At 30.8% G+C, this 15,733-nt stretch overlaps 2 long non-coding RNA genes across 5 annotated transcripts in view; one reads left to right on the forward strand and one right to left on the reverse strand.

Annotated features, from left to right (window-relative positions):
- LOC106682361 (uncharacterized) overlaps positions 1-8,292 on the forward strand; it is a 70,086-nt gene extending 61,794 nt beyond the window's left edge. The window contains exon 4 of the long non-coding RNA XR_010844767.1: positions 8,218-8,292. This is a non-coding gene — a long non-coding RNA (uncharacterized lncRNA). The remainder of the gene's footprint in view (positions 1-8,217) is intronic.
- The window catches only part of LOC106682359 (uncharacterized), a 101,085-nt gene that overhangs the window by 28,897 nt on the left and 56,455 nt on the right, over positions 1-15,733 (reverse strand). For all 4 annotated transcript variants that reach the window (XR_010844764.1, XR_010844766.1, XR_010844763.1 and 1 more), the window contains one exon: positions 11,469-11,542. This is a non-coding gene — a long non-coding RNA (uncharacterized lncRNA). The remainder of the gene's footprint in view (positions 1-11,468; positions 11,543-15,733) is intronic.

Consider the following 15,733-nt stretch of genomic DNA (forward strand, 5'->3'; position numbering starts at 1 on the left):
AGGATTATTAGGTAATGAAGGAGAAGCCAGGTTAGAAACAAGTGGATTTGGGTGGTTGAGAAGTTTATTATGGAAGGGACGGTATCTGGTTCTGGCCAAACAGCAAAGTTTCAGATTTGGAATCGACTTTAGAGACAAATGAGCAAAAATTAACATTTTATTTCATTCTTGATACAGACATATATATTTAACGAGGATGTATACTTTTTTTCTTGTATGTATTATGATTATGAGGATTATGGAGAAAGAGTTTCTTTCAACGAGCCTCATATATTATGGAAAATTCACATTAACTCACTTACGCTTGGTCATCTTGCAGAAAAATTATACTAAGCTCTAAAAATACAAATAACAATCAGAATTTCAATTTACGTTTTGCTTTGGAAAAGAGATAGAAAAACCTCAGTCCTTCATCATTTCATGTATATAAAAAAGCGACATAAGTCAAAATCTGATTCATTTCAATAAATTATGAGAATGAGCTAGCTGTAGTAAGATTGGTTCAGATCCTTCACAAAGCAATCGGAAATACCAAGAAATGAAGATATTATTAATATAATGTGAGGAAGTTTTTATGTTTACCAAAAAATAAACAAATTTTATGTTTGGAAATGAATTAAAAAGATGAAATTTTAATTACTTGTAAGTTAATTCTCCAGTTTTCTGGTTGGCACTAAATAACACGTTTTATACTATGATTTAGCACAAACTTTTTGTAAATACCATCATACAGATGGTGGAGTTTTTACCCCAAACGCGATCGGTGTATGTCGGCTCCAGTAGTGCGATTGATTTAGGGAAAGGGGGGGTCAATAAATTGACGGGAATTCCGTCCCTATATTGTTCACCAATTATTACTATATAATTAGCGCTTACAAATTTAAATTTAATTCGTTTGTTTTGGATATTTCAAATTTTCATCATCAGCTTTACTAGTAATGATTAATTGAGGCTGAGATATTTTTTTTATGGTTCAAACTAATGAGTATTATTTCCTTATCACCTGCTTATGGGCAAAGGAAATAAATTAGGAATCCACATTACGATCTGAGGAAGTACGAGAAACAAGTCTAACCATATCCAGTATGAAAGGCAATGGCTGTTATAACATTAGGTAGATTGAACAGACTGGGACGATTTGCATAGGAGACCCTAGCGGGTGCCCCGCCGCCGCTGAAGAAGGGCACTAATGGGAATAGCTAAGGATGTGAACAAGGCAATATTATAGCGAATCCTCCTCAGCTGGTTATGAGGGCTCTGTTCCGAGTTAATGGTCGCTATATCCCGAGTGCAATAAGGAAGATACGTGATCCACCATTGTAATTATCATGAGCCACCAGCCATTCCTTGCTTCATTTTCTTGTATTATGTTCTAGAGGAGAGGACAAAATCTTCAAGTTCAACCCTTTATAAAATCCTATACCAGCTTCTCTCCAAGGTGATAAAGAACGCTGTCTAAATAGCTAAGGAATCCAGGAAAAATACCTTGTCGAACTTCAATTTAACATATTTGTTATCAAGCAAGGATTTTTGTCTAAAATAATAATTTTAAAAAATGTTTCAAATTATTAACAATTCATGCATTCAAGTCCTGTACATGAAATGCAAATAAGTATTTCTCTTTTTAAATTCCTCTATATTCCGACTTATAGATTTGAGCTTAGAGGTCTCCATTAAAACAATTGAACTCTTATCCATACTCTTACTCTCGTATCCAAATTTACAAATCAAAATCCTGATTGCACCTTACTTTATCAGAAATTAAGTCATAAGTACCTCAATGTTCCATACTGTGGATCTCAGTAATCCGAACTGCAGGGGGTGTTCGGATTAAAAAAAGTGTTAAGAAAATGGTGTAAAATATTCAACAGCATGGATGTACATAACTATTTTTATTTATTTAATTTTTTTTTGAAATGTGACAGTCAGAAGTTTTGAAAAATTAATATTTTTTAAAGAAAACTGTTTTTTTTTTCATCATGAGTTTTATAACGTCACTGGTTACTAGCCGTATTATGTGCTGCTACACTTATGTTTCCTTTTAAATCCTCAGTAATGAATAATAAGTGACGACTTAATTTGTTGAAATTATAAGATTGTTCATTTATAAGTGAAATTTTTTTTTTTAAAGTTATAAAAAAAAATATGAGTTCATCAACAAAATTTGTATTATACATATTTATACTATTAATTAAATTAGTTTTACATAATCAAATTATTTACTCAATAGATATTGTGTATTTCTAATTCTAACAAAGTATATTATGAACACTCTTTTAGAAATTAGATTATCGAATATCGATATCGAAAATGTGTAAAAATTTCCATTTTCGATTTTCATGATGATTACAATAACTTGCCAATATATCGAGAAGTTAAAAATGTCCTTTACACTTGCACACTTTTATTATTTTTTAAAATGTTATTAGCTTTCTTAGTTTAAAAAAAAAAAATTTCACGCCAGTTCGGATTACTGGTGTGTTCGGGGAACCGTAGTTCGGATAACCGAGATTACTCTGTAATGCCGATTTGGCCAGATCCAGATATCAATCCTTCCATGATAAACTCCCTAACCATCCAAATCCAATTGTTTCTTACCTTGCTTCCTCTTCAATACCTGATAATTTTCCTAGACGTCTGAAAAGAAGATGGCTACGAGAACTTTTACTCCACATATATTATTGGAATTCTAGCAATAGGTAGATGCTCCGCAATATTTGTCATGCCATTGTAATAGAACTCACATCACATTTACTAAATGTATTTTTTTATTTTTACATAGTTGTAAATTTCAATAAATAATATTTTTAAAAATTCATGGTAAGACCATTATGATATACTAAAGACACTTGATGGTTATTGCTGTGAACACTTTAATCATAACAATTGGATAGTGATTTAAAGCAGAATCTCCCTTCAATGACTTTTCGAGAAATAAATATTAACAAGAAAATTGTTTTGATAATTAACTCGATTTATTGTTAATAACTAGAGTAACAAAGAATTTGAAACCAAAGAAGAAATGAGATATTAAAAACTGAATAATTTTTTTTTTCTTTAATAATTTATTTATTGTTATTTACAACTGTATAGACATATATACAACAAGAAAATTTGCTGTAGGTGACATAGTGACATGATAAAAACATGTGGAGAATCTACCTACTGATAGTACTCCAATAACATTTCTAGAGGAGAAGATCTCGAGGCCACCTTCTTTTCATACGCCTAGGAGGATTATTAGGTAATGAAGGAGAAGCCAGGTTAGAAACAAGTGGATTTGGGTGGTTGAGAAGTTTATTATGGAAGGGACGGTATCTGGTTCTGGCCAAATAGGCAACATATGGAACATTGAGGTCCTGATGGATGACTTGATTTGTGACAAAGTAAGGAGCATTAAGGATTTTGGACTGTAAGGATTGGATTCTGGAGGAATTTGATGGTTTAGTGGAGCCCCAAAGCTCAACTCCGTATGTCCAGATAGGCCTTATAATAGTCATGTAGATCAGTCTTTTGTAATGGATTGGCAATTTAGACCGTTTGTCTTGTAAATGTTGCAGTAGTCGGAATCTACGAGCAATTTCTTGTCTTTTTAGTCTTGTATGAGGATTCTATGTCAGTCGTTTTTCGAGATGTAGTCCTAAAACTGAATAATAAAATGCATTTTTGTAACCAAAAGTAAACAGGGTATAATAGTAAGTCATAAAAAGTAAAATAAATCATATGGCGTAGGTTGAAGCAAATGTAGACTAAAATTTTAAAGTTTGACTTCGACAATCGTTAATTTTATTTTGAAACTTTTTCAATTAATACCTCATACTATTGCATATGATGTAAAATAGCACACGTATTTTAGAGAAGCATTTCTCCTTTTAAATTACTCTATTAACAATTTACACTTTCCCGAGGGTCTTCTTTGGTGTTTCTTGACAATCAACTACAACTTTCAGAGTCAATGTTAAAAATTATTGCCTGTCTTAGTAAAATGAGGTTTAAGTAAAACAATCTTTAAAAAAAAACTAAAGATAAATCAGCTTATACCACTCTGACTTTAACTCCTCAAATGAGGTTCCTGTTGAAATATGATTTGAAAATTTGGATTTTTGTTTTTGGGTATTATATTCTTTGATTTTTCTCCAACGTTATATTCTTCCAAACAATTTATCATTGAACGTCATAGAATAATAAATTTAGTGCTGCATATGGAAGAAACATTCTTTATTCTTCCTCACCCTTTATCTTTTTAATTGTTATTCCAATTTTAATAATTTACCCATTAAAAAATGCCGTAATTTTATTAATTAGGGTTTTTGTATTGTATCACTCTTTCCTCATCTCTGCCTGCTAAATATTCTACGATCCATTGCGATCTAGATTAACTTCTTAACTGCTATAAAGGAAGCCGAATAGAGAGGGAAATAAAATGTGGCACTCTCTATATTACAGGAGGATTGAATTAATTTCATATTTCAGGAGAGGTATGGTGTATACCATTTACATTTGAATTCTTATTCCGCTCGTGTAGGAGGGTGTTCCTAGTGAGAAAGTATACATTGCTGGTAATGTTTGGACTATTAATCAACATATAAATCATTTTTATGGACATAATGGCTAAGGCAATACAGCTTAATGCGTTATACTAAAACACCGAAAAAGGGCGAATCAGCTAAACAGCTAACAGAAAGTTAAAAAGCACACCGAAACATATTTTACATAATCTGCAGATAAAAGTGGTAAAATCTTTGATTTTAATAAAAATATTTTCAGATATACACTAGTTCTGGTGCTGGTAAATGGAGGAGAAACAAGTTCAGCAAATAAGCTTTTTTTTTTCACTATAGTTAGTATTAGTATACTGACTACCAACTACTGGCCAAAGTGACCGATAAATCGAAGTGATGGGGGAATACGGAATGCTATTTATATATGTTGTAATCAGAAGACACATTAGTATTTTAGGTGATAGAGGATTTAACATTCATGTGTTATCAACATATCTGTGTGCTCAAATTTAGGTAGAGGTATTGTCACCGCTAAAATGAGAGATCGATCTATATTCAATGTAGACTTACTTTCGATCCAGGAAAATTTGAGTTCCATCAAAATTATAGTTTTTAATTCACTTCATAGTTTATATTTTCTTGATGGGAGACTAAAGTTTAAATTATTAATATAAAATTTCTTCTTAAAATTTCAATGTTCCTTGTAACAAATAAAATCATCCATAATGATCTTAATGTACCCATATGTTGGTCAAAACCAGGTATCGATTCTTCAATGATAACCCAACCACCAAACTAACCTTTTCCCCAACCACCCAAACTGACCTTGCTTTTTCAATCCTAATAATCCGCCTAGGCGTCTGAAAGAAGATAACCGCAAATCCAACTAATCTACAAATACTATTGGGGTGTTACCAATGAGCAGAATTACAACAAGTCTGTATAATGTCATTGTACTATTTTAATTTCCCCAAATAAAAAAAGTATTATAATTAAATTGATAATCGCTAAAACATATAACCCGCAGTATCGCGTTTCAGGTCATCCTAAACTATCCTACTACAAGTCATATTACATTTCCAATCTGTTGGAGTCCCGAAACCTCATGTACTTGTATATGTATTTTAGGGGTGCCCTTTGTAACCGTTAATTTATGATAAATACTTCAAGGTTATAAAGTTAGTGAAATAGTTCAAAATGTTAGACTCCTAGCTCCTAATCTTCCTGTGGCACATCTAACCTCTACAAATTGGATAGTCTGGCCAAGAAACATTGCATTGTTTTAAGTATTGATTTGTAAAGAGAGCAAACTTATTTTTGTCTTTAAATTAAAGTTTGTAATATTTTGAAACTTATTAGTTTAGTTTATTTCAATAGAACTCCCTTCCACCTTGAGGTTTTCCGAATTAACTATTATAATCATTTCAAAGATTAATTTATACAATTACTGATTCTTACTTTATTTTATGACATTTATTTTAATTGTGTTCATGTTGTACTATTTTTAGGAACTTTATGGGCGAATGTATTGTTTTTATTTTGGCCTTGCTTGTACTGGTATAATTTGGCACAGAAAGTAGTGTGTATGTTATCGTATCATAAAGTCGGAGGTTAAGTGGGGAAGCATTAGAAAACATGAAATATTTAATTTTAACAAAGTAAGTTTTTTTTAAAGATTTTAGTGGGTTTAGTTGAGATATTTTCCCTGCATAAAAATTATGAATTGACTCTAGATATTAGAACCTTTCTTTAATATGTATCCTATTTGTAAGTATGGTTATTTATTTGTCATTTAATATTAGTTTATAATAAAGGATCAAGTTATAAAACATATCTTACATATTTAGTTGCTATTAAACTAAATATATAAGATATGTTTTATAACTTGATTCTTTAAGTAACTCTGCAGTATTTGTGTTATATTTTTAAAGAGAGATTACATCATTTTTTAATCATTTTTATACACAGTTTTTTATAGATTATGAATGAATTTTTTTTTTACTTAGCCTTAGAATGAAGAAACCTTTGAAGAAATCCTTTGAAATATTTATTTATATATTGAAATATTTATTTTTAAATGCTTTATAATATTATTACAAATATATGCTTAATCCGTGGAATTCAAGTGGTCTGGTAAACCAACCTCATTAGCGGCCTAATCAATGTTACTTTATTGCACCGGTCCTAAAATTAGGGGTTGATTAGGCGAAATGGTCCATTGATATTCATGGTATGGGAAGCAAATGGACTATCATTTCTGAAATACGGCTTTTTAATTGCAGTAGCGGTATAAAGATTACTTTAATTTGTGAAATAATATCCCTGGTAGTTATATCTCGCCAAACTTGCTCCTGTCTGGACAAATTAGCTCCACATTCGTCTTATTTAATCAGACGTACGCAACTAATATTCACATATCTGATTGCCAATTCTGCTACCGATAGCCTTCTATCTTAGTTCTAACGAATGTGTTCTAATAATCAGGGGATCATATAACTAGGAGAATGCATTTCACCTTGAATTTTTGTTTTTTACGTAACCATCAATATCTCATATAATGGCTAAAATATCGCAACGAGGTTATCTTATTTGGTCCAGAAACAATCGATAACCGATCGATTTTATTAGTCCGTTCAAGAAAGAAGTTAGGTCAGTTTGGAAAAAGGTTGAGATTGCAGTATAGTGTTATTGGTATAATTATAATTGTACTTTAGTGAAAATAAAATAAATGTTTTGGCTGCATGTTTTTTTATTTCTTGGTCCTAGTTTCACGTTACAATATTCTATCGTTAGCTTTGAATTACATGCCTTCCAGATATTTCCTCCATAACCATCCTGTAATTCGATCCCTAATTCCATCCATTTTGTGTCTATAGCGCAGTTAACTTCTATTGGCTGTAGATACCAGTTACATAGTTTTACAGATGCGGTGCTATTTATTATCAGAAGCTATGTTTTGCAATCCATGTTTGGTTAGGTGCATGACTCCGGTTAAATGTATGTATTGTAAGAGCTTATCACCATTCTTGTTCAAACGCTCAGAAGATTCGTTTCCTTTATAGCCATGACCAAGCTCCATGATCCTCAATCAGTTTTTTTTTTCTGTTTCAATTCATAAAACAATCTCACAATCCTTTCTTCCAGACGTATCCGAAACTTCTCCGTCTTCTGTTAACGCAGGAAAAAGTTTTAAATCTAGGATATCAATTTTTTTAAAAAAAAGTTATATGTGACAGGAGCAATTAGCCTGCAATTTGACAGTATTTATTATTATGACAGTATTATAATTATTTTTATGAATGACTTTATGGGTGAGACTTCCAAAATGTTGTCGCACATCTCTGATTTCTTTCCTTTTTTTTTTTAATACACTGTTGTTTTTTTGTGTACAATTTAGAATAATCACTGATTTTTTTTTTCTGGAAAATGAATACCAGCAATTATAGTTAATTTAATTTGAACATTTTATAATTTTAGGCTCAAACAACAATTGAGTGAAAAGCTTCAAAAAATGAATTTATTTTATTATAAAATCAATCCGACTTTTTTCCACACATAATAATTCTCCAAATGAACAATTTGAACATGTTTTTATAGCTAATTTTTGTTCAGAGATATTTTTTTCAAGACAATTTAAAGATATTTAATTATTTTTTCAGATATTTTAAATGATATTATTATAAAGCCTTCCAATGCAGATTTGTTCGATTTTCAGGTTCGCATTCGAAGAAGGAAGGTTTTAGTTTACTGTCAGCATCACATTTTTCAAGATGAACGGCGTGCTAAAAGGTGAGTCATAAAAATCCTTATTAAGCGAATCTTATGAAAAAAATATTACGATGATATAAGATCTAATAAAGTAATTCATGGGAAAATGTTCCGGGTTCCATATCTTTGCGGGGCCCCTTCTCGGCACTAAAGTTCATTTAAAAGTAATGGGTGTCTTGTAGGGGCTTTATGGTCCTCATTCTCTTCGATACTCCCCCTGTCTCACACTAATGTTAGCAAATAATAACCTATAAAATGTTATGTTTTTATTTCATTTCATTGTTTAATTTAATGGGTGCATACTTTATTTGTGGTGTCTCAATTATGAAGTTACAGAATAATAAAAAAAACATTCTTCTGGAATCCAAAATATTCGTAATATTATACATGGATTGGGCGAAAAAGTTATTTTTTATTTATAAATATCCACATGTAAAACACAGGTCTATAAAGATTAAAAAATAAAATCGCCTGAAAATTATAAATAAATTATTGATGTAGTTCTAATACGAGCTAAAACGAAATAAAACCCTTGCGGCTACGATTAAAAATTGTTACTACATATATTGATGACTTTTTTCTTGACTATTGTGTATATATATTTTTTGTGGGTCTTAAGGATCAGTCAATAATACAACTTTATTTAGGTGAAATTTCACCACTTTATTGTTTGCAGTCATTTCAATCGTCTATTACAGAGTGTTCTACATTCTGATCCAACTAATTCCAGGTTAAACCTGGATCACAATGTAGAACACACTGTAATAAACAATTGGCATGACTATGCAAACAATAAAGTAGTGAAACGTCACATAAATAAAGTTGCATTATTGACTGAACCTCAAAACCCCTCACTCTCTCCCCCCCCCCCAAAAAAAAATATATATATAAGTTACGGCCGCAGCACGATAACAGCTGATCGAGTCCAACAGCTGATATATATATATATTATTACTGTTATATAGGCGACAGACCATGGAGGTCTAAGTGTGTATTTCCTAATCCATCGCGCGTTTCTTGACGTAGTTTTTTTCGCAGGGAGGGTTCATCACTCCGATGCCTATTTTTTATGAGTGCAACCCATTGGCTGACGGGCCTCACTAAGGGAGGAGGTTGTGAGTGAGTATTGTATTATTTTATGCTTGACAAAAGGTGGGACCGGGACTCGATCTGACAACCTTTGGGTTGGTAGACTGGCGCGTTTTTAAGCTGCTGCCGCGTGTTATATATATGTATAATACTGGTACTGGTACTCGTATTTGGTGGGGGAAACAAGTCCGGCATGTGGGCCTAGTGGTCCTTTTTGCCAACCCCTGACGGCTATCTAGGTTGCCACCGCGTACTAACCAAGGTGGGAGTGTCAAGATTCATTCTTCGGGACCGCCAAAAAATGAATATTTAACTGCCCCAGGTGGGAATCGAACCCACGTTTCGAACCGAGCGTACTGGAACCTGCGCCCCAACCCGCACGACCATCACGTCCCTTATATTTATAAGAAGTAATTTCTATTAAGGTAGGCGAAAAGGTATTAGAATATAGGACTGATCAACTATTGATCAAATGAACTTTTCTTCAATGATGTTTTTAGGGAAAATATTTAGCATTTTAGAAATCATAGAGATTAGAGAAGGGCCATAGACGTTCTCTTTTAGTGGTTTTTATCATTTATCACTATGTAGCTTAGTTTCTTAGATATCCACCCACACAATGCGCTCATTAAAAAAAAAAAAAGGTTTGCTCAGTATTTTTCCTTATTTCGATAGCTAATTTTCCTAAGTGACTATAATTATATTGTATTTATAAAGTCGAAATGTGTCCCTTCCATTTCTTTCTAAATTCCCTTTTCCATCACCCATTGAATGGACTAGTTCACATGATCCGAATGACTACTAGAAGTCTCCTGGGGACAACGTCAAGCCTTACTGCCAGAAAATTTGAAGAATTTGTTTAAGTTCCTAAAGAACAACCTGTATCGAGAAATGTAACCAAGAAATCCAGAATACGGTGTCTCTAACCCTGAAGTTGTAAACGGCATCTAAAAATTAAGGAAATAATACTAGAAGTATTACTACCATAGATCTCTCACAATTGAGTGATTTTAGGAACGTCTTGTACTTATATACAGAGCGCAACGTCAAAAGTTCGTTAAATACAAATATTAATATTTGGAATTATATATAAAATAAAGTATGAATATTTATATAAAATACAAATATAAAGAAATGTCTTTGATTAATTATAAACATAGAACACATAGATATGTTGTCCCAGTTCAACAGTGTAACATCTCAAAAATGGTTATTTTGAGTAAAACACAGAATCATAATTAAACATGTCATAAAAACAAGGTGAAACAAATATTTGTAGATATTAAACTTTTGAACTGTAAAATTACCATTTTTTGAGATGCTATACTGTTGAACCGAGACTGCAAATATTGGATATTTTATATATTTAACATAATTAATTTTAAATTTTATTAAATATAAATATTCAGACTAAAAAAATGAGGACTTCCAGTATTTTTTTTTATAAAATGTGAGTGGAAAAAAAGGTACCCAATTCGCCGTTAACACTCATTAATATTATAACGGAAAAAAAAGTCTCACCAAAGAGCGTTGGTAATATCTTCTGTAACGAGTACAAAGTAAGCATTAGTAAGCTGAACCTGAATTAATTCAAAACGAATTTACATGGAAATGACTTATGTGCTCAAATGAAAAATTATAATGCGAAATTGACCTACACTTCCTCTACGCTTTGCTTATAATTCCAGTTCCTACCTAATTGCAATGGCGTCCACATCCAACATTAGCTATGTGAATGATGGATGTAAATGCATATTGGCAGGCGTACTGCAAAAATAAAAAATTACAGTCTTCATGTTCGTGTTCATAATGGATTATTCTTCTCTCTTTTAATTTCATTACTGAAAGGTTGTAATGAAAAAAAAAAATGGTCTTGAATTTAGCTATTCGATTCTCTCAATGACATTTTCCGTTTTAATTATGTTTCGTACTAGTTATTGGAGGAGTTAAAATAATTCATCAATATTCGATTGATAATATTTTCATATAGGAGCTAATTCGAAAATGTAAATATATTATATATTATGAAAGAAAATAATATAATAAAATTTGTTAGTAAATTTGAGTAAAATAAAATTAGTATCTTACTATACAGATAGCTATACTTACTGAGGTCAAGAAGAACAAGAGTTTTCAATTATTTTTCAATTGCCAACGTTTTAACTCACAGGTCTTCATCTGGGCTAAAATAAGAAGATACAAACATGGTAAAAGTAGTAGTAAAACAGTGACCCAAAATAAAAAGCAGGTTAAAGATAAATGCAAAAAATTTCTCAATGAGTAATGAGCGGATTCAATAGAATATATATTATTGAACATATTTGAATTATATATTAATTAACTTATAAGACATAATTTCTGACACTGTAATTAATAATGAAATGATAAATTAATAATATTGAGGCATCATTAAATATTATCGCCAACAATATTATGTACTGAAAGTGACAGTAATTTTGGTAAAGAATCAACTAACAAAAATATCTTGTGAAAAATTAAATTAAAATAAGTGATAACTATTTAGTGAATTAGTAATATAAGGCACATGTATCACTTATCTATTTATATTCTATCTTTATTTAAGTTTTCACAAGAAATTTCTATTAGTTTAAATTTTAAAATCTGTCCCAAACTCCTTTCTGAAAATGTCGCAACTTTTCTAAAACATTATGTAAAATGAAGCGTATCCTTATCGATAAATCGTACATTTATTCAATTTTGTAAAATGAGTTGTTTAATTCACAATACAAGTTTTAAGGATTCGCATATAAAATAATTTCTTGAAATTTTCTGTTCAGGTTGTTGTGGCGTTTTTTTTTTTGTTTTTTTTTCCGATTTTAGATTTCTCGTGGCGTACTATGTTCTAAATCACGACCATTGCCCTCTGACAAGAATTAATTGGAAACATTCAGGATAATCTGGGTTTGTAAAATAAATAAAAAAAGAACATTAAAATCCTACTTTACTACTGAAAGATTTGTTTACAAAAAGGCAAATGTACTTCATGATCAGTGGCAGTGGATTCTTGGGTTTTGTTATAATAACCAGAACAGATGATAATAAAAAATCGGTGGATTTAATGATCCCGTTTTGTGTGGAAGATTCTAAGGTAACTGGCATTTTATTACTGTTTTTATTAAATTTTAAAATTATTTTTATGAATCAATTATATTACAGTAAATCCTTGCAGTCCCATTTTTTCAAATTAATTTACTCGTATTTCATAACTCCAGCATTCAGCCAATTTGATCAATATCAATTTTGATATAATCTCAATTTTTACAATTCACAGTCACGCAAAAACATTCTAAAATTATTACAAACTATTAAAATAACTTATAGTCTTATTTAATATATTAATTAAACTTAAGTCACTCATATCCTTTATTATTATTTTTTTTTATGGAAAATTAAACCTACTACTATTATTAGGTCATTAATTGGTACGTTAAAGGCTGTGACGGTAGTAGTTTAATTTTCATTCAAAAATAATAATAAAATTAATCCTGAATAAAAATTGAGGTTATAAGTTACTAAAGTTAAATAACGATATTAAATAGGAATCAATCATAATAGCCTGGAACGTTTTTCTAAATTATATATATTGCTCTGAGATTATCCTCGAGGCTAAAGAAATCTTCTTTTTATAATTGATGAATATAATCAGTCTCAAACAGTATATATGTATACTGTGATAGAAAATATTTATAAAGGAAGGAGTGAGATATCAGAAAAACATTTAAAAACGAATAAAATATATATCCAACCAGATTTCTCGTAAAATACTCAACCCAGAAGACAGTAAGTAACTCTTCTACCACAATCCTTTACCATCCCTTCAATAGCAAAATAAAACTCTAACTGGTTAATGGACCGCATATATTTTATGAGGTCCTTTAACATATATTGCTGAATTTATAAAAAGGATTTTAATTCTGTATTAGGTCTCACGCCAGGATTTTTAATTATGGATTCAACGTTTCGCCCTCCCACTGTGATTTTTTTTTTCAGAGCTTGGTTTGGTTTAAAAACAGAAAAAAATACTCGAATGAAAGGGGAGATGGAATGGACATGGCATTTTTTCCCTGTCCCATCCCACTGATAAATGAATCTATAAAAGGGTATTTAGACCTCACAGTTAATTAATTTAGATCCCCCTGAAACTCCCCTGATGTATTCAATTCACACGGCACAAAATATATCAGACTCTTTCAACTTAAATTTATACTTTTCCAGGACAGGATCGATGTTAAATATTTGTTGCAGTTTGAAGAATGAGGTCTCGTCTCTGCCCACATTTTCCTCATAAAATAATGTCTAAAATAATTTTTCACCATTTTCCATTGTTGGATATTGTCGTGCATGACACTGTCTTCTTTTCATCATGTATGAATTTCAATAAATTCAATAGAATTGGAATATAGAATTTCTATATGAATATTTGAAAAGTAAAAACACTAATTAATTCAGTGGTGCTGTCTAAATATATTGAATTCTTAGAGCATACTGGGGAAACCATAACAATTATTTAATTTTGTTGGTGTTGTTTTTTCATATGTATTTATTTGGCCAACTTTTTGTTTTTTGTTTAGTTTACTAGTTATATGGATAATTTATATTTAAACAACTTGTTATTTAAGAAACAAAAACCTGTCTATTCCTGTACTAAAATATTATTTCAAGTAAAAAAATATAATAATCATAATTAATTTTAAGATGGGCGGAATAATTTTGGTTTGAATTCAGCTGCTTTTTACCTGAAATATTATCAAACAACAAAGAGTAAAATTTTTAGGTTTGTATTCTATACAGAACAATACCGTAAAAGTAGGGTTGAATTTTAATCAAACTTTCGTACTGGTTCAAGGTTTGCGCTCAAGAGTTAACAATTTGTGTATGAATTGATACACATATATTGAAACACTCTGCATAGTGAAGAGAGAACTGCATATTGAGAGTCTCGGCGCTTTTCTTCAACTCCTGCTATTTTTCTCGATAAATTATTTCGGTTTTGTGAAACTTCAAAATGAGTTAGAGGGTTAAAAATCTGATGTAAATTGAGTTAGTATGGGAATTCACGATTTTGTGTTAAATGTAAAATGTTTTACCCTGTCAAATGTTATAGGTATAGGATTGTGAAGTAGCCCTTTGTAAAGTCATGTTAAATGTTAAATGCATAAGAGCTCCTAGCGGATTTTTTTGACCAACTTGTTTTATAACCTTCCCTTCCAAAACATCATGTTATTGTTTGCTTCTAAGTTTTGATTAAAGTAATTTATTACAACATACCTAAATTGAGTTTAAAGTGGAAGTTGTGTAAACGCTTGGCTACTGAATACGTCTTGTTAATCTTTTATGAGGAAGAGAATCAAGCTGAGCTAATAGACAACTGTCATTACATTATTATCATTGTCATCCATTGCTTTATTAGTTATAAAAACATCCAAAACAATACTAACACAATCAAAACACAAACTACTAACACAACAAATAAAACGATGATGAGTTCAGCTGGTCTGTTGCGTGACGTCATTCTCCATTTAACAGACCTAGAACAGAATCTCAATTCATGTTATATCGTTTTAACATGGTAAAAGAAGGAAATATTTCTCCATTTAACATAAGTTTTTCCATTAAACACGCTTTAACATGTTAAACTAAAATTATGAATACTCCTTAGTGTTAGGAAATTTCTTTCGTTATGACAAAAAAATTATCTCGATTTTTTTCAACCCTCTCTCACCATTTTTAAGATTTAATGAAATATATAAATCACTTTTCATCCAAATATAAATCAATGAGAAAATACCGCTGATGATGATGGCACTCTCAGGTGTTCATAATTTTTTTTTTGTAGTTGTATAATTTTAACAGCGTCAAAGTATCAAGGTCTATAAAAATACTGCAATTGCTAATACGAACGAGGAACGTTTACAATAATAAAGAGACCAGTCCGAACGTGTGGAAAGTTCTGTTTGATGGGCCCTAAAGCTATGGGTAGGGGACACGAAGCGGGTTGTTAAAAGGTTTATGAGCGCTATGATTGGCTGACTGTACTGAAAATTCAGCCTATCACACTACATTTCATTTTTTAATAAACAGTAAGGTTCTGTTCTTATCAGGAGCAACGGTAATGTTTTGTTCGTAATTATAATTGATAGGCGTAAAAAAACTATAATTAATAATCAAGCAACGCTGTGATAATCCAGACATGATCAGGACTCAATTGTATTTGGTCTCATCGAGCCAGGTCAGAGATAACAAATATGGCATCAATATTTTAATACACGTTGTTGATAAATCAATTTTCTTAGTAGTAAAAATAAAAACAGTTATGGAACTTTTGATGATAAATTTTTAAAATTAAAAAGAAA

The sequence above is a fragment of the Halyomorpha halys genome, unplaced genomic scaffold (genome assembly GCF_000696795.3).
Source record: "Halyomorpha halys isolate HHAL.00 unplaced genomic scaffold, Hhal_1.1 Scaffold409.1, whole genome shotgun sequence".
Lineage (NCBI taxonomy): Eukaryota > Metazoa > Arthropoda > Insecta > Hemiptera > Pentatomidae > Halyomorpha > Halyomorpha halys.